Raw genomic sequence first — 24850 nt, forward strand, 5'->3', positions numbered from 1 at the left:
AGCCTAAACTAGAGATTTATTTAACATTGTAGAAGTGCTGTTTTATATTTTGTTCCATAGTTTTGATGCCTTATTTCTTTTTATCATTGTCAGTTTGGTGTAACACTGCCATTTCACATGTGGCAGTGTCACTGATTGTTCTTGGACGACCTAAACAGCACTCTACTGATGCAATGTGCCACTTCATATTATTAATCTCTAACTCAATAGAAGTAATGCATTCAGGAAGAAATGTTTGTAGAGATGGTGATGTTTGCTGGAAGTCTGACAACAGCCTTTGTAAAAAGGTGGCTGTTTTCAACTGCTCAGTGTGTGAACAAGCGGCACTCACCCCAGTGCAGTTAGGTATTCAGATCAGTCTCCTGTTGCCTGTTGGTTTCACTGCAAATGGCAGAGAGATGTGCTATGAGTTTTGCCCTCTGCTGCATAAGTTAAGTGTTCACTGAAGGAAAGCATCATTTGCTGCACCCTTTCAGATCAGGTTGACTGCTCCTCACCTCCTGTCGTAACTGGGTGAAGAAAATAGGGCAGTGAAACAGGCAACTTTTGTGAACTTTGGTTTAGTTCTGGTGGTTGGAGGCTTTGCATGCACACGTCTTGCTCCTTGATAATACTTCGTATTTGTAGAGCAACATCAGTCAGAGTCTCATGGTTGTTTCCTTGATGTCTTTCAACTCTGTCTTTAATACATGATGTTTTGTGACAGGTTCTTACAACAGCAAGTTTTCTGGGTTCAGAATAGATTTTTTTTTTGTCAGCTGAGAAGTTCAATAATGTCCCAGTAAGTTGGATTTCTCTTTAAAACACTTCTGTAGGGTCTGAAAGAAAACTAATTCAAAAAGAAAAGCTGTCCCTTCACAGTCAGACATACAAGACCAGAAAGATAATTTGGGGAAAGGAGAAATTTTGCCAACACCACCATCTATGTAATGGAACCCTTTTTTCCATTCCCAATATTTTGTCTGAGAATTATTACCGTATGCTTTTTCCTTTACCTGAATATAAATAATTGAGTGCTGGCTCTAAAGTAATAGTAACCATTGCTTCTGCATTTTGCCAGGGTTTTGGGTATCTAAAATATTTGGTCATATTCTCCTGAGATATGAATTCTTCTCTATAGTTTAACAGGCACTGAGTGTGTATGCCCAGGGATATTTAGATGTTCCTTTTGTAGTTGTTGTACTATCATTTGCTTAGCCAAGGAGTATGCAGGAGTGTGCTTGTTTATAATTGCACTAAAACCAGAAAACTGTCAGACTCTATTTCAGGCAGGTTCATGGACACATTAAGCTTAGCATGGTTTGTGTTTCAGTAGCTTCCAAAAGATGGCCTGCAAGCTGCTGGTTTTCCCCAACCATTTTTCCCCCCATTTTTTTCTTTGCTTGGTACCACTTTGGCATCCAAATTTGTGTTACTATGACAGGTTTCTTTTTCAACATGTCAGTAGTGTCTAGTTGAATTATTTTTCCTTTCTGCTTTCAACTTCCAATAGAAAAGTTCATATACAATATTTAAAATGTGAGTACTTAATACATGCATAAAGAAATTTACATTTCTAAAATGTTTTATTTCCTTTTAGGAATGGTAGAGTTGTCATGCAGTGCTCTTAACTGTTTATACTTTTAAGTGTAAATAAAAATGTTATAAGAACAATTTAACTAAATCAGCTTAATATGTTCCTGACAAGACCCATGGCAGCCAGATCTTTGGATTGTACCTGTTTATTCCTTTTCTATATAGCGAGTACCCTAAAGAAAGTAACAAGGCTTTTAAGCTGAAAGCCATGTTTTATTGGGATATAAACTGGAATAACTAACTGAAAACAGAGAAGTCTTCAATTGATGTGAAACAGAGACTACAAGCAAAATGAGTTTATGAACACCTCTCTCTCTATCAACCCTCTTCTTGTAGTAGGCTCTTTCCTCCCAAGCTTGATTGGAGTCTCTGCTGGCTTTCTGGGTCCAGTGGTTTCTCTGGGCACTGACCCTCAGCAGCCTGGCCTGTGCCAGCAGTTCCCCAGGCTCTATATGCTTCAGGGTCCTGGCTGATTACCTCCTTCTTTCCCACTTTGTGCCTTGGGCTTGGTCAGAGGAACTTGTGCCAGCCTATCACTGTAGTGCAGCAAAAGAAGGGTTGCTGAGCTCTGGCACAGAAGGTACCGTGATGCAGCGGAATCCTGTTCCTGCTTGCCACAGAGATTTTTCTTTTCTCTCATCAGAAGTTAGCAGCCCGTGCTCAATGCCACCCATGTTGTACTGTTTTGCTGTTGCCCTTATATGGGTGGCTGGAGAACAATGCAGAAAGGACTTGAAAGGGAATTCGGATGCCCTGCTAGCTTTGATGTGCATCCCTCCTCCCACTGCTGCAACTTTCTAGCCCTAACCTGGCAGTGAAGGTTATTTCTCACTGGGAGCTACTGTCAGAAGAGGGAAACTGGGACCTTTGATGTTTGTAATTTGGTTTTATTTTGCTTTTCCTTAGTTTTATAATGTATGCTTGAACTCAGTCTCTCAGATGCTTACAGATAACCATCCTTTCTATTCAAAAGAAAGTTCTAAAGCTTCTTTAGACAGCTGAGGAGATACTCAGAAGGGTGCCAGCTATACAGCACTTAGTAGTGGAAGGCTGTAAACGTTTTACAATGTAACAGCCACAAGAAACTCCTCAAAAGTGGAGCACCCCGAGCTGTAGTGTCATGGATGCTGTGTCTGAACTTGAAAGTTGAAGGAATTGCTCTTTCCATTATGCTTTCCAGGACAGTAAAAGCGATTTACTTTAAAGGCAGATCTTGGGAAACAAACAAAAATTGTGAAAAGTTAAAGTGTAGAAGGTCAGAGTGCCAAACACTTAGTGGAAAGAGAACCCTTTTTTCTGTAAGGTAAGATTTGTTTCAAAATTGCATACCTCTGCCTCTTACACTTTCAAAGATACCATACTTAAACTCTCTGTTGCTCTTTTCTCCCATATTTCTTTTTCTCCTGTCTTTTATGCTTGGAAATCCTTATGTGAACTCTATACAGTGGTAGTAGTACATTGAAGCCTCTTTAGAATTTTTTTTTTTTAGTTTGTTTTTGTTTTTTTTTTAAGCCCTATCTCAGAAGGTATCAGAGTAATGCATGATTTAACTTGATTTAAAATAAATGTCTGAAAAAAAAATTAGAAAACCTTCAATCTGTGAAACACTGGTATTCTGTCTGTGTGATTGTACTGTCTTCATATGCAAAAAAACAAAAGGCAAGGCTCATGTCCTTAGTAGTACGGGATCAAATAATTCAAATTGATTTAAAATCATTCTCTCTGAACGGCTCAGAGAGAACCTTTAGCTTTCTCTCACTGCTTAGTCACATGGGGCCTTTTAAGGTTTTTCTCAAGTATTTGTTTCCTTCTGATTGTGTATTTGAACATTTTCACTTCTGTGCAAACATTGAAGCCTCTTTAGAATATTGCTTAACTTGGTGTTCTTGTGTGTCCACATAGCAGGGGGTTTCATCCCTTTAATTGCATTCTTACCATTCACTTATGGAACCCAGTCTAAACTGTAATGTATTCTACTAGCTGCATGGTTTTATGGATTGATGATTGAATTTCTGTCATAACTGATGGGCATAATACAAATTCTCATACTATCACTATGTGGAACCCTGTCATATAGCGTGGAGAGAGCAGCCTTTGGCAAAAGTTCTGTTACAAAAGAATGGAGGTGGTGCAACTGGGAAGCAGAACCCTCAGCCAAACAGTAATTAAACAGTGGTTCTAAGTGTATTTGTAGTTGAAGCTGCATGTCTGTATGATAGTCTTAAACCTCACATTTCCAATGCAGAGGCTTTAGGAGCATCAGCAGCCTCTGGGTCGTTTTGGATCAAGCCTTGTGACAGCAGAATTTCCTCTGGGTAGGTGAAAAAGAGACTGACCCAGCAACAGAAAAATAAAGCAGGAAGTGGTTACACACTTCCAGTTACCTAAACTATTTAACTTGTGGTTGTTAAACTACTACAGCTCATTTCTTGCTCCAAAAGCCAGCTATGTGTAGATTAGGCACAACTAGGGTACAAGACTTGAGCCACTATACTAGAGCTTAGCTATCTTGACTTTTGGAGAGAATCAGCTGAGCTACAGGGATTTGGCATTGCCCATCATGTTCAGTTTACATAACTTTGGGGTCTTTTGTCGCCATTAGCTGATTATACATTGCTTTTAATACACCCATAGCTAAGGCATTTCAAGGAATAAAATTTTACATGTCTTCACTGCTTAGATAGCTACATTTTATTTTTTTTACTGCAAGAATGGGAACATTTGTCAATTAGACTAATTAAAAATGTGGTGAAAACTATGGACATTAATTTTAACACTAACCACAAATTCCCTCTTTTATTTAGTTGAATATGATTGTGTGAATTGTGATAATCTAGTAGAAACTGGTGAACTTAATTGCCATCCTATATTTTATGGTACCTGTGAGACATGGCTAAATGTATTTTCATCCAAAATAAAGGCAGCTAGTTAGAAATACAGATGTTCTATATGAAGAAAGTTTGGCTGATTATTGATACATGAAAGGGTATGTTTGTGTGGCTGAACTATCTCGTGTAAGAAGTGGGGAGAGAACTTAGAAGTGGAGAAGGAATATTTTATGCAACCTGAGCAGATGCAAGTTGTCTTCTTCCAAAGCAAATTTTTGGAACACAGTGAATGAAAGGGTTCTGATGCTGAGACACATAATTGTCTCAGTTCACTTCACTTGTGCTGTGTTTAAAGAAGTAGAATTTGATACATTCTTGTAAACAAGTATTTTGTACCAGAACTGCAATTCAAACATCAGTCTCTGCTTCTGACTGATATAAACCACAAGATTCTAATTTTTGGATTTGAGTACGTGGGAGTTATAACTGCACATGGGATTGACTTTGTACAAGTTAATTTCTTGCTTCTTTCAATGGTTTACTGTGATAATTACTATGGGATTTTCTAAAGTCCCATCTTGTCATATTGGTACAACTCTACCTTCTCTTCAGTCTTCTGAAGCTTTGCCAATGTGACAGAAGTCACTGACAGCCTAGAAAGATGCTTGGCTGGTTCTTTTAGAACACTTCAGTTATCTGGATCTACTGATTTTTAAAATGTCAGACTTGAGAAACTGCTAGCTAACATTTTCCTGAGTTAATGCAGGAAAGTGTTTCATCACTTCCTGAGACATTCTACTTTGTCTCTCTCTTTTTTTTTAACAGTTCCATCTTTTGTGAATTACAATTAATCATAATATTGCTACCATATTTTAATAGACCCCTATTGTCATTTGGGTTCTTTTTATTACTAAAATCTTAAAAGCTCTTCTGTTTTTAAGAGTATGGTGGAATTTTTAATTAGAAATAGCCTGTATGTAGTTCTGAAACATGCCTTCCAAATGGTGTTACTACTCCACCACAAACTATAAAGTAGAAAGGAAAAGGTCTTGTCAAAAGTTTAGAAGCAGGATATATTGAAATAGGAGAAGGTTGTTTGGCACATAAGACAGACATCTGGAAGCATAAGAGGCAGAGGGTAAACATGTCTGTGGTTCATACTTGTTGTGTATCATGTTTCTTGGCAAGGCTTGGAATGCAATGCAAATCAAAGCTGTTTGCCATTTTGTAGAAATAGGGAGAAAACACTTTCTTTTCAGGGTATGTATTTGTGGGCATCACTTGATATTTCTACACTGAACTTATCCAGGCCCCAGTGGTTTTAATTCCTCTGGGTAAAAAATCGGGGCTGGTTGACACTAGCACTTACTGGTTCCAGGACAAGACCAAATAAGCACATTATACTGTCTGGCTTTTGCAGTATTTTGCAGGATGATTAGATACATGTCAGTCTAATGTATTCTTTTCTCAGTTCCACTGACAAGCATAGTATTATTTCATTAAAAACTTGTCATAAGGACTATCAGTGCTTCCAAGCACTCAAGCTGTATGAAACATGATTTCTGTGTCGGCAGATGGGTTACACATTAGAGATTTGCACTGGGTATACTATGCAGCTGAGAGAGTGCAGTAGTACAAATAATAATAGACTTTGTCTTCTACATAGATTTGTGAGATCATCAGTGTTCTAAAGTTAGGAGTTAAATTTGTATAGGAGTCATGTATGATCATGATGCTTTCTGCACTGTTAAAGGACATATTCATAACGTCATATTTTTTAATGACTTTTAATAAATTGTGATTGATACAACTTGAGTAGCAGAGTGAACACAGGATGATGAATTATGTCTATGATCCTGCAACCCATGACTAGATGTTGTAGCTGATGTGGTAAACCAATGACTGTGAATTTTGTCCCATTTGTCATTTATAACTCCTTTTCTTACCCCTTTGTTAGCATTATCGTATCTACTCTGCAATGTCTTAGAGCAAACAAGCAGTAAATTATCTTAGAGGACATCTTTGGTTGCGCAGTCATACCTCTTTCTCAAAACTTTGCATGCAGTGTGCCAGATAATATTGTAAAATTCAGCTATTTAGCTTCACCCCAGGCTTACAGAAGTATCTTTGCAAACTTAAAATGTTTAAATGTTTAAAATATTTTACTGAATGCATCTGCAGTAATTAAGTACTTCAGCATGGAACTACTTTTTAGGCATGTAGACACAAACTTAAAATTAGATATTTGCTGAATCGAGCTCTATAGTGAAAAATAAGGCAAATTTTCCTGCAAAATAATTAATGCTGAAATAATTACAAGTATTATATGCAATGTATGTTAAAATATATAAAATGTCTGGACTTGAAAATTGTTTAGAAAGCTTTCTAAAACTAGAATGTTATTACTTTAGTTACTCAATATGCAGTGTTTGTGCTGAGATCTTTTGGCAGTCCAACATCATTCTTTCCTACAGAGCTTTATTGTTTCTTAGCCCTGAAAAAAGGGAAATGAGCCTGTAACACTGTAACAGATAATGCTGTCTGTGCTAATGAAGCCTTAATGTAATGCAAGTATCTTGACCTTACAAACAAAGTAAAGTTTGATTTACTCAATGACAATGTATAAGCTAGTCAATGTCCTTTGACTGTCCTATCTCTTCTTAAAGTGTCTTGTCACCCACTGCAGCCTTCAAAGAAATTTTGCTCTGGCCACTGTTGTTGTAAGGTATTGAAGATGACAGTTACACTCTATATTCTGTCACTTGTGCCATCAGTTCAGCGCCAAAGGCATTTCATACTGTAGTATGTATGATCCTGAAAGCCGAGTTACTTATTATTTTGTTATGTGAACATATTAAAACCAAAACACATTTGTTACTCATTTGGATTAACTTTTTTGAATGTGGTGATTTTTTGATTCAGGAGACAGAGGCACACAATGAACTCTTGGGTTATTTTGAAAACTTTTATACCATCTTTGGAGAAATAATCTTTAGGTTAATTTTTTTAAATAAAAAAAAATAATTTTACTTGTGGTTGATGAAGGGCTTTCTTCAAAAGCAAAACCACAAGCCCCTAGGGCTGGTACCATTCCTAAGTACTCTCCAAACTTCAACATTTCCCCTGTTTTTCCTTTGAAACCTTGAGACTTTCAAATTAGTTTTTAATGAGTTATAGGTACTAAAAGACCAAACTCCTAATTCAGGCTCTCCCAGGATGCTGTACTGAATGACATGACCTTTTGCACTGCAGAAGTGACACTTCTGACACCATGGAATTTGCTGGGTTTTTAACTATACTGAGGTTGTTCTAAAATGAAATAGCTGAGCAAGGTTCTCTCATATCAGTCACAGAAGCTGGTGTCCACCATCATTAACTGTTTTCTTCCCTCATTAATCCATGTAAGTATATTTTTATGCACTTATCTATGGCAAATAGAAAAAGTAGAAAACACAAATATACAGCTTGCAAATTCTTCCTGTAATGGACTTTTTCATTCTTGTTCTTGTACTTGTTGAAGCAAAAGAAAACACACAGCACCCCTGCAAAAAACCCAACAAAAAAACCCAACCCAACTCCTCTCCTGCCCCCAATGATTATTTGAGAGTATTATTTTCATTTTTTGTAGCTTCTCTAAAGCTGTGCAAGTGAGATCCTGCAGGTATCTGGATTACCTTGTTCTTTTCCATGTGAGTGATGTAGATCAAAGGCCAGATCTTAGCCCTGCAGGCTGTGTGCAACAGATGCTGTTACAATGTTAAAGCAATAATTTATCACTGCTGTGTGTTCTCTGCATTACAATCAAAGTAATTTCACTTCTGAGCTGCATTAATTGATTGTTTGCATTCTTTGCATACTTCTTGGCCATTTCAGCTCATCATCCTCTCATATGGAGAGCAGAGCCTGAGCCTGATGAGTCGCTAAGTTTCAAGTGATTCTGTACAGCAACTGAGCAGTGTTTGTCTTTGGCTTTGAGGTTTCCACTACCTAAGATGTTTTATTTCTGTGGGAGCTAAAAAAAATACACTGTTTAAAAACCAAACCAACCTCACCAAACCCCTTTCTAAACCCATTGTGAAATCCGTATTTGAGCTCTCTAGGTGGGAAAGAAACATTATGCATGTCCAGTGTTTCCATATTTTATTTTTCTTTGTTTCTCAGTGACAATCCCAGTGAAATAAATTATTCTAGTTTTGCCACTAGGATTATATAGGTTTTACTCAAAATAAGTTTTCATTTAAATTGGAAAGTTGTGGGGGGTTTTGTTGCCTCTGTAGTGAAAATACTTATCCTCATTCTTTGAGAGGAAAACTTGTGAGATTTGATGCTGACCTTGGGTTCTAGGGTAGCAGGTATCTTATTCTGGAAACAAATACCAGCTTTGATTTTGCTTTGTTATTTAGAGAAATTATGTTGTTCCTTAAAGACTTGATCTCTATTCAAGTTTCACTAAAGCTATCCTTAAATGATTGCAGTGGGAAGTATTATGAATTTTGTGCAATGTATTTCTATTCCCTCTATTTATATAGTAGTTTGTTAGAAAAACTGCAGTGTTTACGAGGGGAGGCAACTGTGACTTTCATACCTTGTTCTGCACTCATTGAATTGCAAGAGCTTCATTTCAGGGTGATGTTATTGCCAGCAACCGTTGGATAAAAAGACAAAATAGAAAGCTACAGAGTGGTAAATCTGGCAGTTGGTTTATTTATCTGTAAACAAAATGAATTTCAGCCAAACACGGTATTACCTTGCGGTGGCCTGCCTTCCCCCTCTTACTGCGTGCATACTAATCATTCTATCTTGGCATTTAGTTATTCTAGGTATTACAGATGTATCAGTGGAGTGGTAATTAGATGTGGCCCAAAAGATCTAAAAAAATTTAAGCAGTTGTGTAACTCTAGAAAAGCAGGTAAAATAAAATGCTTGGGTATGCTAGGATTTGTGCAATAAACACATATATTAGTCCTATAAAAGGACATCCTGATAGGATTCCAAGATACATGGATGACTGAGGATAGCTTACCTGTGGTGAAATGACATAAGCATGCAACAGACTTCCTGTTGGATCCTTCTGTGGATGTTTTTAGATTATTTAAATTTCAGAGGCTGAGCATACAAGGTGTTAATGGTCAGTAGCTACATTACTGTAAATGCTCACTCTATCTTACTGTATACTTCTGTCTGCTTAGTGGTCTCTTTGTATTTTGAAATTGGATATACATGAGGTAATCTTTTGTTTTAGCTGATACTTTTTGTTTAAAAAATATTGCTTTTGTTGACTGATTAGGTAACTGGAAAAATGGTGCATGGGGTGGAGTGAATGGCAGTTGCATTAACTCCCTGATCCTGAGGTACTTTGATACATGGAGGTAGGTTTCTCCACTATCTTTGTCTGACCAAGAAGCAGGCCCTTAGAAGGCCCTTGAACATCACTGGGATAACGTTTCTCAACAGGGTACTATAATGCCATGTGTTCCATGGAGTACCACCTTCTCTGGGCTCTTCTCTGTGCCAAGGTAACATCTTACAAAACATAAAATACTGGTGTTTGTTCGAATGTGTTAGAAAATGGAAGTAACTGAAGTCTCAAAGAGAATTTGGAGCTTTAGAAACTCCTTAATGAAGGACAAATTTGATAGCATGAAAAACTAGTCACTAATGCTGTAGGTTATTCAGTACCCAGTAGATTACCTTTTTTGTTGTTTGTGTTTTTCAAACTTGAATATTAAAATTAAGAGGTGAGAGTGAAGAAAAATGACCTTATACTATGGACCAGAGACCATGCTGGAATACTTAGCGGGGAAGTAAGCAATGAGAAGCTAAGGACAGTTTGTGCAGAGGATTAATAGTGCTGGTTGGGTAACAGTGAGGAAATCCCGGCTTGCTCTGTTTGCTTCATGAGAGAACATTGCATATCACTTCATTTACAGGTCATTTTTAGGATCCTGCGTTTCAGTAAGGTAGAACTGACTTGAGGCCTAGATTAAGTTTTAAGGTGCAAATGTTGTTATAATAATTAAGGCATTAATAAGGGTCAAAGCCAAAATATACTTTTGTATATAGATGAGAAAAAAGCATTTTGTGATACACAGGTGCATCAGAGACACTAGTGTTTTATTCTGTAGGATGTGTCCTTAACATGAAATCCCATTTTTTACATAATATAATAACAAAACTGTGGCTGCCAGTGATTGGTATTATAAAATGTGCAGTGAGATAAATGCTGTTATTATGGAAATCCTATTAGCAAGTCCCTATGTACTGTGCATGTAGCACAGATTTATTAATATACCCTTCTGTAGCTACTTTCTTGAAAACAGTTTTACCTCCTATGAAATACTGTGCAATAATGCCATTAATAAACGTATCTAATTGCAGTATATAACTGTGAAAGCCTGAATGGATTGGATTGGATTCAAGGAGACACAGGATTATTACAGTGGGATGTATTGAACAACATATATCGTACATCCCTAATTTTTTGTATTACTATATGTCAAAAAAGAGAGAGCATTAAGTATATAGTCAGGCAGCTAAAGAAAAATGCAAGCCTTTATATAGAGTTGTCAGTAGATGGCAATGTGACTATTTTATACAGACTTTTTATTCCATGTGAGGTTTAAGACTTGTAATCATCTGCCGTTGCTGCTTAAATTACTGTAATTTTTTAAAAGCTCTAAGAAGCCTTTAAAACTATTCTTTAAATAATTGATAGTTACAAATGGAAATCTTAGCCCAGAATCTCCAAAAGTGATCAAAGTTGTTTTAATTTTCTAATGGTCAGGGATGAATAAAAATAATGTCGCATAATGTGCCATCAGTCAACAGGAGATTACTGCACTTATGTCTCATGTTGCTGCAGATTCAATAAACCCATGTTTTATTGATAGCTCTTCACTTTGGCCATAACTCATCCAAAAGTGTGGTGCTTATAATGAGCACCAGAAGGAATAACAAAACAAACATGTTCTTGTACAATACATCCAGTGTAAGCCACATCAGTGCCTCTTATTTCCTCTCCTCCCTCTTCATATTGAATCTAAACGGGGAGAATGTAAGTTTTGGGACATCAAGTTCATTGTCTGGCATAACGATGACAATCATGTTATGCCAGACATGTTACATTCATGCCAAATATGAAATGACTACAGAACAAATGTATATATTTAGTGTTTAGCTCTTAGTTGCTACTGTTAGTATTTCATGTGACAGCAATACAGAGCAGCCTAGTATGTTAGAGCATGACAAAAAAATATAGTAACATATTCCTATTTAGGAGCCATTGGTTTTTATGGGCCTGATTTGCCACAGCTTGCTTATATTCTGAAGTATTGGGCTGATACTTGTATTTATAAGATTACCTCAGAAGGTTGATCTCCACTTCCTTTGAAAGTTTTTATAAACCTGTCTCCAAATACCTAAATTTTATCTTTGGTCACTGCCTTCATTAGGAACAATCCATCTTCATTATGACGGTCTCATTTATAAATCATATTGTGATGTGAGGCCACAGCCTCTCTCTGTGCAGATTATCCACATACCTGAGTCAAGAGGCTGTTTGAATCGGATCATTGTGTTATGGATCTCTACTGTTGTGTGTCTGCATTCACATGCATGTGCTGGAGGCTTGGAAAGATGCAAAGCTATCTGCACCTACTGTACATTTCACATGCAAGTAGATTGCTATAACGATGCTTCTGGTGAACGCCTAGGTTCCTCAGGAAGTTGCAAGTTACCCTGGGTACCCAGATTTTCGTTTTGTTCTGGTTTGGGTTTTTGTTCTGTTGGGTTTTCCAAGGCTAAACATAAATGAGACCTCTAATTTTACTCAAACTATCTGTGCTGTCTAATGACCATTCACTGTGCCTCACTCCCAGACTGACTTTTGCTCATTTTTGGGCTTGTGCCTGGTCACTAGCTGCACTGGTGGTTGCAAACAGACCAGTGGGAGCTGAAAATGGGCTACTTGGCTAGTGAGGTGAGAGGGGGAATCTCCAGAGCTCAAGAAATATACATTCTCACGTGATTTGTGCTAATAACTGTCTATATAGGGTGGTACAGTATATAGTCAGTTGCAAAGGGTCCTTACAAGTATCTCCCAAGTACCTGGTAGGAAGGATGTGACTAATGGTGGAGTGGGAGCAACCACCCTTCCTGAGATCCCTCTGTGGCATAGATGCTTGCTAAGTGGAGAGGACTGATGTGCTTGTCCCCGAACCCATGGGAAGCTAATGGGCCTCATGATGGCCCTTGTTTTGAAAACAGTCAGGGTTGCTCCAGCAGAAGCTTATACCATAACCTTCTAAAGAAATGAATCCTTTTGTTGTGGGCTGAAAGCTGTAAACTTCAGCTCCTTGCTACTATTAGCTAGTCTTTATTGGTTTCTTTCTCTGGGAGGAGAAAGTGCTTATATTCCTCAGGCATTTCTTTGGAGCATCCCCAGTCATTTGCACTGGATCTATCCTCTTTTCCTAAATGTAGCAGAAATTAATAATAACAGACAGTTTTCTTACTTCAGACTTCTAAACTTGTTTTTCCATTCAGTCCTGCACCCAAGGAGTTCTAGTTCTGTTCTCAAGGCCAAGTCTACAACTGTTTTTCTGGCTTCCTGGTGTTTTTCTGCTTACATGTACTAACACATCTACCTCCTGTCAATACAGGACCGACATTTTCAATCAATCCCCTGGGCCTTCCCACATGGCTTTCTGTTGTTTCAGCTGTTTTACTCTATTAAAGATCTTAATTCCTCTGAACAAAGGGCTGCTAGCATGCACATCAGCTTGCAAAGTCTGTGATTTCCCATGGATCAGAGGCATACTTGCTGGCAACCATTAACACCTTCTAGCATAACAATGCTCTGCAGCAGCGTGGGGCATGGAAACCCACCGCTCAGGTTTAAGAGCCCTTCTGTAATGAAAGCATCTGCCAGGATCCCTGCCCAACCTCCCTGTTCTGGATGGCTGTGCAAGGGGTAGGTAGCCTTAAAGGATCTTTGAATGGTTGAAAGGTTATTTGTTCAGAACTTTTGTTTCATGCTGCTTGTTAGTTAAATAACATTTATAAATAAACGTATTAAATCCTCACTTTTCCCAAATGCCTATAATGTAGATTGAAAGATTGTTTATTTTTTTTTCCCCGGTGTCTTTCTATAAATAGGTTTGAAACTGTAAAGTCTTCTTTCTTATATTTCTATATAACTTCATGATGTTTATATATATGCCTGTGTCCTTAAATATATGCATACAGAAAGCTATCTGCCAAAGTAATTTAAAATGAGAAATTCTGTCCTACAAAATGACACATTTCTGATTAGTCTTAAATTTGGAGTTTGGAAAGAGTTAGAGATTATCAGCCTTTACAAGACAAACATTACTTACTGATTAAATCCCAGAAAATATGTCAATACCATACCAGTGGTTTTCTACATTCATATATAAAGAAAATACAGACTGTTTTGTGCTTAACAAATATGGAACAAGACTATTAAAATATGGTACTTCACTTGTCCCTGTTATGTTTCTTCACATTCAGTTATGCCAGCTATTTTATTTTGCTATGGATGCCCCTACTGTAAATTTAAAAAAGGGACCCAATGACCCTGCTTCCTTACTCGGCTCCTGAGAACAATCCTTGAGAGATTCATGAGAAGGATGAAGTTTAGCAGAATTATATATAATTTGGACTTTCTGAATGGTTGAACAAGAACTCCTCCTAAATTGTTAAAAGCTGAAGGCTGTGTCTTATGTCATTCCACAACTAATTTTTCCTAGGTATGTAATAGGATTTTCGATTTAACCTGTGTGCTTAATGTCATGAAGCATTAATCATTATCCATACTTTTGGAAAGGCGGTGCAATAAAAATTATATAGTTTCAAAAGAAAAAAAATAGCTTGAACTTTCCCTGATCTGCCATTGAATTTGAGTAAAATATAGTGTCTTTTTTCCTATTTGCATAGAAATTCCATCAATAAATTTAGCCTGAAAAATTTTATTTCTGTTATTGATGTAGTCTGAGGTTCAGTGCATTGCAGTCATTAATGGCCATGGAGTGCTTAATGAAAATTGAAAAGGTAGGAAATGTTGTCTTAAAGTAAGTAGTCCTTTGCTTTTTGGTTGTGAACTGGTAAGTATTGATCCTCAGTCTTCCCATAAGATGGTTGCGTATTATTTACTCCTTACATTAAGTGTATTCTTTTCTCAGTAAGAAAGATACGCTGTATTATAATAAAAAAGGGAAAGAAGTGTCTGGAGTTTCTGTTGTGAGAATTTTGCCTCCTGTTTGCAATAGTTTACCTTTCAGAAGCAGACACGAAATACTGTATTGTGTCTGGGCTTGCTGAGGGCCTTCAGTAAGGAGAAATAGGCATTACTTTCAATCCTATGAATCATCATTCTGTCAGGCAGAGAGTAGCTGACAAAGAGCTTGACTGTTCTCAAGAAGTTTGATCTGAATCAATAAATGTTTATTTTAGTCCTGCAACCCACCTTTGGGAAGATTTTCAATAATAAACTCAGAAATTAATAACCTATGTGGACCAAAATTGAATACTTTTGCTGCTCTGCTTCCTTTCGGCAATCACAGCAATGTTCCTGTGTGGATGACTGTTATGTTTGCAATACTTCTACATGACTTGAGATCTTGGTCTGGTGGTTGCTCATTATACAGAGACACCTCTGCTTTTGCTGAACAAGGCTGTGAGGGTTGGGTTGTTTGGTTTCCTTCCTGGGTGAAAACCAGGTTGGACAGAGAAGTGCGGTTGCTGTCATGTGTTAGTGCAGCCTCACTAGGGACTTGAGTGCAACTGGGTTGTATACCTAGACTGGGAAAGACCTCTTTGGGTTTGTAATTTAGAGGTAGGCAGATGAAGTCACACATACAGAAAGCAACTTGCCTTCATAAATGGTTGCAGGACACATCCCAGGTTTGGTTCACTCTGGACCAATAGAGTAAACATCATCTCAATATAAGGAAAAGGTTTGTTATAGGGCAAAGATACTATCAAGAGTAAGCCCACCACAGTTATTAAAAAGGACCTTGTAATGAGAAAGCTCTAAGCTTTTGAACATCATTTACGCAGACAAAATAACTTCTGTACTTTGTGTTTGTTATGTTGAGATTTTAAAAATTGGATGCATTTGACACATTTAATTCAATACTCTCATTAATTCCTCACACTGAATGCTTTAATGCCAATCATGCAGAAAATATTTAAATATGACAAGTTCTTTTTAATTATCATAAAATTGTATTACAATACAAGCAAAATGCTTGGTTAAGAAATTCAAACAACATAAGCCAATTCATAGTTATACAAACAAATACTGCAAAAATTGCTTGCAGGAAAATCTGAGAATAACAAAAAGGCTTTCATTAGGAAATCACACTCCTCTACTCTCATGTTTCACCTGGGAGATTAAAGATGCTTCTTTTCCAGAAAACATCTGATTTTTATTTTGTCACAGGAAGGAATCAAATGATTCCCATTAATTTCAATATGCATTTTAGTTATCTGAAGTGGAGGGTTTTATGTTTCCTTTAAAGTAAAGATTTCAGTATTATCCAGCGTTTGAAGTTAGGGAGTGAGAGAGATGCTAATAGAAGGGGGGAAATATACAGCAAACCATATGCAAATATTAATGCATTTTCTTTGATCATATATGAAAAATATTGTAGACTTCTGAGGGCTAGAAATGTCACAGATAAAATCAGCACCCTTTCTAATGGTGAACGCTGCTTTCATCACTTTCCTGATTTACCAGTACTCTGACTTAAGGTCTCCCAGTTCTGAGACTTGATTTCATAATTTACGTATTTAGTCCAACAGGCGTTAGATCTTGCCACTTCTTCAGTTCCTTTTTAGTCCTTAGATCTATCACTTAATGGGGGGAGAAGAGAAAGACAACATCTAAAGATATGCTTAAAAGAGGAGTGGGAAAGCTTCACTTTTTATTACCAACTTGCCTCCTGTCAAGAGCTATTCCTGTAAATCAGACCACAGAGTAAATAGATCATATAGACATCTTGTTACTTGGAGGAGCCTGGAATATTTTCCATAGTGTTACGATTTCGAAGGGTGCAGCTTGGATATTCTCTTATATGGCAATTCTAAAACTGCAACCTGGGCTTCATTTCCTCATTCAGCTGGGATCCACTTGATATTGTCCTGGCTCCCTTCATATTTTTTGTAGCATTACTTGTAGCTGAAAGATTGTCCCCATGCTGCTCTCCCAAGAAGTAACATTTGCAGATGCATATAGCTGTTTTATGGCAAGGGACAGGGATGGAAGAGGGGTCAAAAGGTTACTTCTTTTAAAATGTTACTGTTTCTCAAAAGGTCATGTCCACCCTTTCTAATGAAAAAGGTCTTGACAGGAGTTTTCCAGGGTGTCAAAATTGTAACAACTGAAGGGAAAGAGCTCAATTTAATTGAAAACCTGCTTGGATTGTATGACTTCAACTTTTTTTTTTTTTGTTTTTTTTTTTTTGTAAATAAGCCTAATTTCCCAGTGTTTTCTTTCAGATTTCCTATTAGTCTGCTGAGTGGGCAGGAACTGATGAATTGGAGCTTTTGGCAGAGGCTTCTCTTAGTGCAATGTCTGACCCCTCTTATGTAAAACCTTTTCCTCAATTCCCTCTTGTGAGAACTTATTCAAGTTTCTACCTTTTTATAAGAATCAGATCCAGATCACCCCTATACCACAAAAAATCCCAGAACACTCCACCACCTGAACCTGCCCTGGAAATACCAAACTATTCTATGCTATCAAATCAGTTTTTCATGTCCTCCTTCACAGTTAAATAAACCTGAACAGGGAAATGTGTGTATGTAAGAGAGCATAGGCATGCCTAGATAGATAAAGTGTCAGTGATGTGGCTATTTGTCAGTGATACAGAAACCTTAAACTCTAATTCTCCTTGTGTTTAATTCAGGATTATAATTGTATAGGAACTGCTTTGTCAATTTGGACCAGAAACATCACCCCAGATCTTTTATCAATGACACATTTATAGCAAGAACAGTACAGTTCAGTGTATATAGTGGCATTTTTGCTGTTTTCTGGGATAAAATCTTATTGAAAATACTTTCACTGTTCTCAAACGCTAGAATAGAAAACAGGCATCAGTCCTGCCACCCAAGGAAGACAAGGTGGTGCTGAGAGTGACCTCATCCCAAGCAGGACAGTGGCTGCAAGTCCCCCAGGGCCCCAGCTGGGCTCGTGACAGATGGGTTCCATTGATGCCTGGGGACTATCCAATTAGCGAAGGTGATGGTTCAGGTCCTGCATCGGTGTAGGAAGTCCAACCAGGACCAGGAAGGGCAGGGCTGGGCACAGACACTGTGCTGGGCAAGCACTGGGGACCCCTGCCCCACCTGAAATTGGACCCTGGGGAGATGGGAAGGACCATTAGGGACTATTAGTGCCTCCTGGACTTGAAAAACTGTGTGAAGGGTACAGTTCTTAAACAGATCCCCCCTGCAAGCCCCCTTTCCTGGTCTATCAGGAAGGCCTGCACCAGCTTACTTAATTTTTTAAATCAAGAAAGAAATACTTTGAAAAAAGCATTACGTAAAACAGCAATGTCGAGGGGTGTTATCATCATCTAAGCTATGTCTCCTATATAAGGCTGATGGTGGGGGCTGTGCGAAGCAGTGAGAAGAGTATGGTGGATGCATGACTGCTTGTACAAGTCTATGCATGATATTCATCACAAATTAATTCAATGTGTGAGCAGGTCTTCTGCTGTGCTACTGATGCATACTTTCTTTAACAGGCTTTTTCTGTCCAAAGACATGCCATTGCTGTTCAAAAAGTCTGTGATTGTCATAGTAGCCTACTTCCAGCTCAGATGATATGTAGCCTAATGTAGGAGAGGACATGAATTTTAATGGCAGATAATTTAGATTATAAGGAGGATAACAAAACCAGCAAAACAAATGGAGCAACAGTGTCGATAAGTAAGCACTAAGGTATACCTGTTAGAAGATTTTTATGTTTGTTTTCAAAAGCAGGTATAAAATTTGAAATCTTGCATTTTAAAAGAACAGAAGTCAATCCTTTGCTGCATTTGCTTCTCTACTAATGTAACAGAGCTAAAAAGTAAATATCTGTAACTCTGCTTGCAATAGAAAAAATTATAGAGGGGAAGCCTGTCTCAAAGTTGATTATATTAGTTTGCCTGTCAAGACACATTATATCAGTTGGGCAGAGCTGAGAAAACAAACCCGGTATGTTTTCATGAAATTTATCTGTGGAACATTCTGCTATGCATATTGTTATATAGTTATGTGACCAGATGATTTCTCTAGTGCATTGTAAAGGAATATGCATGTTTTCTCCTTGGAGGAGTTCTATTGTAGCATTTCTGTAAGAGGGAGTTTCATATTGTATGTAGTTGTAAAGAAACCTTGATGCCTAAACTCAAAGGGTTTAATCTGTGAGTACCATTGATTTAAAGGTATAATATAAATGTTTAGTGGCCACAAGTTTGTAGGGATTCTGCTTTATATGGAGGCAGTTTATCTTCCAAAATTACAGGGAAATAGATCTCCGTTCTGATCTTACATTACTTCACTCAAGATCACAGGAGACCTTTTTGTGAAGACATTTTGTGAAGACAATGTAGGACCTCTGCATATGTGGTATTTCTCAACCTAGAAGTGTGTTTTTGAAAGAAAACATTTAAAGAAATCTATAATGCTTAAAAAACCAGTGGAGGTCATGGTTGGGTTTGGTATGAATTGGCTAAATAAAACGGTAATATGAAATCTTCTTACTGTCCTATTTTACAACAGAAAATGTAGATGCAGTGGTGAATGGCAAAGCATGAAAAATTTAATGACATTTTGCTTAGACACCTGCAGTCAAGTGGCCTTCTATGTTATGGTATTCCTCTAATGGAAGTTATCTTTTTTTTCTGGTCTCCATTTTCAACAAACTAAGACCTTTCAATGCTCAGAAACCTTAACAAATCGACAATTGTGATGTTTCTTGAAGGCTTTCTATTTTTAAAACATTTTCTTGGGTAATTTGAATTAATAATTCTTATATTGTTGGACTTTCAAACTTCTCATTTTCATTGGTCTTTTTAATTTATGTTTGTGTTTAGGTTGGAATAGTACAGCAACTTTAATTGCAATCTGTTTTTCTAAAAACAAATCTTCCAAACTTCAAGTACACATCCTGTCTTCCAAGTTATTAATGCATCCAAACGTGACAGTTTATCTGTTGGTTCATGAAAAATTTGGTTACCCACTTAAAAATAATATCTAAAAATGAAGAAAAGACACACATGCTTGCACCCCCCCCCCCCCCTTTAGGAACATGCTTTATAACAGGAGTAAATGATGATGCTGTTACAGTGTGGAGGGTGCCTACTCATGTGGTCTACTTTCTCAGGCTACTCGCAGAGTTATGTTGAATGTAAGTTTTAATCTGCTGGAGTTTGGCTAGTTTTCTTGGACAGAAGAGTGGTGGGTCAGAGCTAAAGAATATTTCTCCAAGTAGTAAAAAAACCCACAGAAAAGTTATAAATTTAGTAGATTTAAAAAAGTTTGTATTTTTTATTTTTAACTGATGATGTGCTTAAGAACATTCATCTTGATGACCCAGATGCATGAAAATGTCATATGCCATATGCTAATCACTGTGGTCACCTGAATTCTGCCACTAATGGTACTGAGTATAGTAAGCACAGTTTGGCTCGTTCTTCAGTAGTGGTTTGCAGACTCTTTTATTGGTGTTAAACAAAAGCAAAACCAGTTTTATTCTTTCATTAAACATTTCAGGACAGAGAGTTTACTGTGGCAGATTTTTCTCAGAAAGCCTCAGTGATGTAGCAATAAAAAACCCCAACCCCAAACAAGCCTCTACCTCACTCCCAACATTTCCTGCATTAAAGACAGTGGAAAATATTAATTAGAAATATGGTTGGATTTTTTTTTTTTAATGGAAGGGCGTGCATATTCAGTATTAGTCATCAATTTCAGATATAGTGTAAAACCTGCACAGAAAGAGACATGTTATGCTGCTTGTTTTTTTCAGTTTGAATTGCCTTGTGTTAAGATTTTAAATCATACCCTTTTGTCACTTTAATGCAAAGTGGAATTTTTTGTATTAAGAAATGTAGACAAAGATGTGATTTAGGATGAATCCTGTCAACATGTGACTGTTATATTGGCTGAAGACCAATGTTAATGTGAAAAATATTTGTAGTAGGAAGCTATATGTCAGTAATGCAGACTGCGCAGGTTCTTCCAGCCTCCAGAAGTACACTTCTCTTTGTCAGCTCTCCCACAGCTAAGGCATCTCTGTCAGGTCATAACCACTTAAGAAACACCTCTCCACTTAATATTATGGTATACATAAATTCTAATTTTATGAGGGAAGTCATGAAAATAGAGATTTTTTTTAGCCTGGAGGGATAAGATAGAAGTTGTCTGACTATCAAAGGAATCCTCTTCTAAGAAGAGAAACCATCAGAAAGTATAGCAGTTTGAATATAAAACTGTACAAACCTTCAAACTCTAAGTGTAAAGGAGTGTCATATTGCTGGTAGTTTTTCTTTTTCTTCCCTCTAGTTTCAGTAGAAGGAGCCTTCAGCTGATCAAATGTAAAGAGATGACAAGAAGTAATTTATATAGGATCATATTCGCTATGTAAATGATTGCGATGAAAAAATGAAAGCTCATTTCTCCTGTGTGCTTGCATATACAGCAGTTACTCATCACATAATACTTATGGATGGATTCTCTGATTCTGACAGCGCATTAGGTACCGAGGTAAAAGCACAAGGGAAATGAATGAAAGAAATAGCATGTGTCTAAGACGTTGGTGCAGCCAAGGTATAACAGATTTGTCACTGGAGATAAAACAGCGTAATTCAAATGCATCCAAATATAAGAAGGCTCCACCAAGAGGAGAAAAAGCAAGGATTTTCTTTCCTTTTTTTTCTTTTTTTTTTTTTCTTTTTTTCCCCTGATTTAAATGAATATTGTGAGATTGGCCATTGTGGGTGTGCTGGGTGCACTCTGTGATTATAATTCAGTGGGGCTGAGACTGCTCTGCTGGATTAGCTCTGAACTTTGAGGTTTCATGCTGTTGCTTTGTAAAAGGCAAACCAGCATGAATTCATTGTAGAAGTGGTGCAAAATATTCTGTTGAAACTATTTTCTTTATTAAAATTATTTTCTGTGTGAGAAATGTGTGCTCTTTACAGACAGTTTTGACTTCTTAGCAAAAAAAATGAAACACCTGAAAACAGAAACTTTCAGCTTTCAGCAGAAAGCTGGAAACCTTTGATTTGAAAATGCTGCTGTGCTGGTTCACAAGTGTTCTATTCTACTAAAGAACCCTGTTCTCAGAAGCAAATGTAATTGAATTCTAGCTCTCATGAGGCTAAATTTATAAGCTGTCTTGGGGATTTTTGTCTGCTATTTCAGTGTGTTGAAACAGGGAAAATTTTGTGGGGATGGGGGAGTAAGACTAATTTTCAACAACTTTTAATTATGGTAGACCAATTTATAGGCATACATATGCATACACTTTATAATCAACCCTTATTTTAGAATGTACAGAGACCCAATTCTTTTCACTTAAATCACACTTAACTGTCTTCCTCCTCTCACACTGTTAGAGAAGCGTTTGATGTATAAGGGACAGGTTGTCAGCAGATGAACTCCTTTTCATCATCACAAATAACTGTAGACATGAAATATTACTCAATTTTCTTGAGCCAGGAAAGGAGCTTTATTTTAAGGGAAGGCTTTAAAAAAATTGTTTCAACATTTCAATCTTCTGTCAGAATATACTGTGCTGTTACATATCTTAACTCCAGTGCTTTTGGATAACCTCCTGCTAGGTTGAAATTTAGCATTCACCCTCCTTGCAGTAATTTATTTTTAGATGAGATGCACTTGGTAGCTCATTATGAGATACCCAGGCATTTATGAGACTTCAAGGTTATGTCTCAACTGCAAAGTAGGAACACCTGGGACTGTTGTGGGCCACAGGGGTCAGTGAGCCCCTAACCCTCCAGGGTGGCTGCACACATGCCTGGGGATGGGGAGATGCTCTGGAGCATCCTCACTCTGCTGCTCTGCCCAGGAATTGCTTGGGAGAGCAATAGCTGATGCAGGGTTAAAGTAACTTCCAGGGAAGTGTATTATGGTGCCTGGATTCGCTATCAGGGATGGGTACGTTTGCAAGGATAGACAAAAATGGTATTCCTGGAAATGGTGTAATATAAGTAAATGTCCTAAGCAAATTTCACCTTAAATATTTGAACTGCATCCTGCAGTTTTAGCCAGACAGGTAGTTTGATTGTAATTTTCAACTGAGCTAGTGTAAATCTAGGCTAACTGTACTGAAATAAACAGCCACAGCCGTGTGAGATCCATGTAAGTGAAGGGAAATTAGGATTACTGTGTTTGCTTCTTGTCCTTACTTTCACCAAGTAAGGTGCTTCAAAACTTTGCAAAATGTTCTCCAAGACTGGGTCTATATCTGAGGACCTACAGTGATTCCATTATCTGAGCTTAAAAATAAAAAGAAGAAAATGTTTACCAAGTGGTGTGCGTTCCTCAATGGGCTTTGCTAATGCCTGCTGCAAAGTGGTTCTTTTAGCACCTTTGCAACCTTGCCATAGCAATCTTGTCAAATGTGTTGTGAGGCTGGGGCAGATTTTGAATAATGAATGGAGAATCTAAGATTAATCATGGAGATTGTGTGTTTATTCTTGAGGATTATATCTTCATATGAACATAGGGATGTTTTTACAGGGCTGATCTAAGTGGTTAGATTTGGTGAAGATTTTTCGTGTTAGTATGTATTACACATGGTAAATAGCAACTCTCTCGGGCAACAAAGGAAGAATAAAGGTGGGGCATTTACATTGTGTTGACTACCTCAGTGTTTCTTTTAGTCTCCACTCTCAAATACAGCTCCTGACTTGTTAATGTCTGTGGTAACTCCTATGATATCAACTAGCAGAGCAAAGATTTGCTTTCATATTTGTTTATCAGGGGATTGATCAGTCTAAAAGTGTCACTTTAATGAAATAAGATGTGTGCATTAATACTTTATCGTGCATAGCTCCTTCTTACCTTATATTTGCTTTTCCCATTATTATTTTGGCCAGGTTTTCAAAGAAATACCAGTATGTAAGTCACACAGCATTCATTCTGAAGGCTTGTTTCTTGTATTTCACTTGAAACAATGCTGGTAGATTGAGGCAGTATTAATCTGTAATACAGAAAAACAAATTAAACCCAAAGACTTATTGTATGGGGTCTTTTTGATGATTTTACTTTTATTTTTCAAGTTACTGGATATAATTACAGGAAGAAAAGAAGTAATCATACCAAAGCAACAGCTCAGCCAGGATGGTTGCCCACAGGTGCACTCTGAGTCACTGATGGCAGAAAACAACACTTGGAGAGAGCTGTTTGAGCAATTCGAAAGAACAATTAAATTGACTAATGCATCCTCTTTCCTATTTGTGAATAATCCATGTACAAATTCTATTTGCGTGGTTTTTTTAATTGCTATTTTAGATTGTCCCTTAAATTTTCATGAAGGAATTTAATCTGTTTGAGTGATTGTAAACTTCTTGCTATTAGTATTCACTGGTAGTATCTGATGTTCCAGAGTGCCCCTGTTCAGTCAGAGAATTTTGTTTTGTGCTTTTGCTAGAAGCCTAGAATGGGAATTGCCAATTCTGAGGCAATGGACCTAATTTATGGCAGTGTTTAGGCTTAGTTCTAGAAATGAGACTTAGAATTCCTCAATTGAGAATAATGAAAAGTGCTTGACTCTATTTTTAGGATGATATTGTTTCCCATTTTACAATTGGAATCAAGAGAAATTAAGATGTGTTAGAAGCCCTGCAGAATCTAGAACTCTACTTACCACTTTTTGTTTGCAGCTGTTGCAGTTGTGCAACATCTTCATATTGCAGCGTAATAGCATGAGCCTTCATTTGCAGTACATTCACTTACTGAAAAGGCATCAAATACTATTGAACATTAACATTAACCTTTATCTGTTCAAGCTTGTTGTATTTTTGTTATTTATAACAAAATTGTGGCTATCCCTTTGTTCAGTGCCATGCTTCTCATGTTATGGCAAAAGCAATACTTCAAGTATTGCTTTATAGCAATACTGACTGCTAAATTCTGCTTTGAAAACTGAATTACACATAGTTTTGCATTTGTCCAGATCAAAGACGTGTGTGTGTGTGTGTGACAGCTTGTGTGCAAGCAAATGCTGTTTCAAACCAAGGTTTTTCCTAGTGGGGACAGGTTCACAGTCTAGTTCATCTGGCTGTCCAAGATTGTCTTCTATCATCTTATACATCCATCTCCAATTAGACAAATGCGTGACAGGGAGGATGTAATAAAAATCTTAATTTGGGAAAATAATTAAATATTCCTTTGCTCTGCATGAA

The sequence above is a fragment of the Gallinula chloropus genome (assembly GCF_964237585.1).
Source record: "Gallinula chloropus genome assembly, chromosome: 4".
Classification (NCBI taxonomy): Eukaryota; Metazoa; Chordata; class Aves; order Gruiformes; family Rallidae; genus Gallinula; species Gallinula chloropus.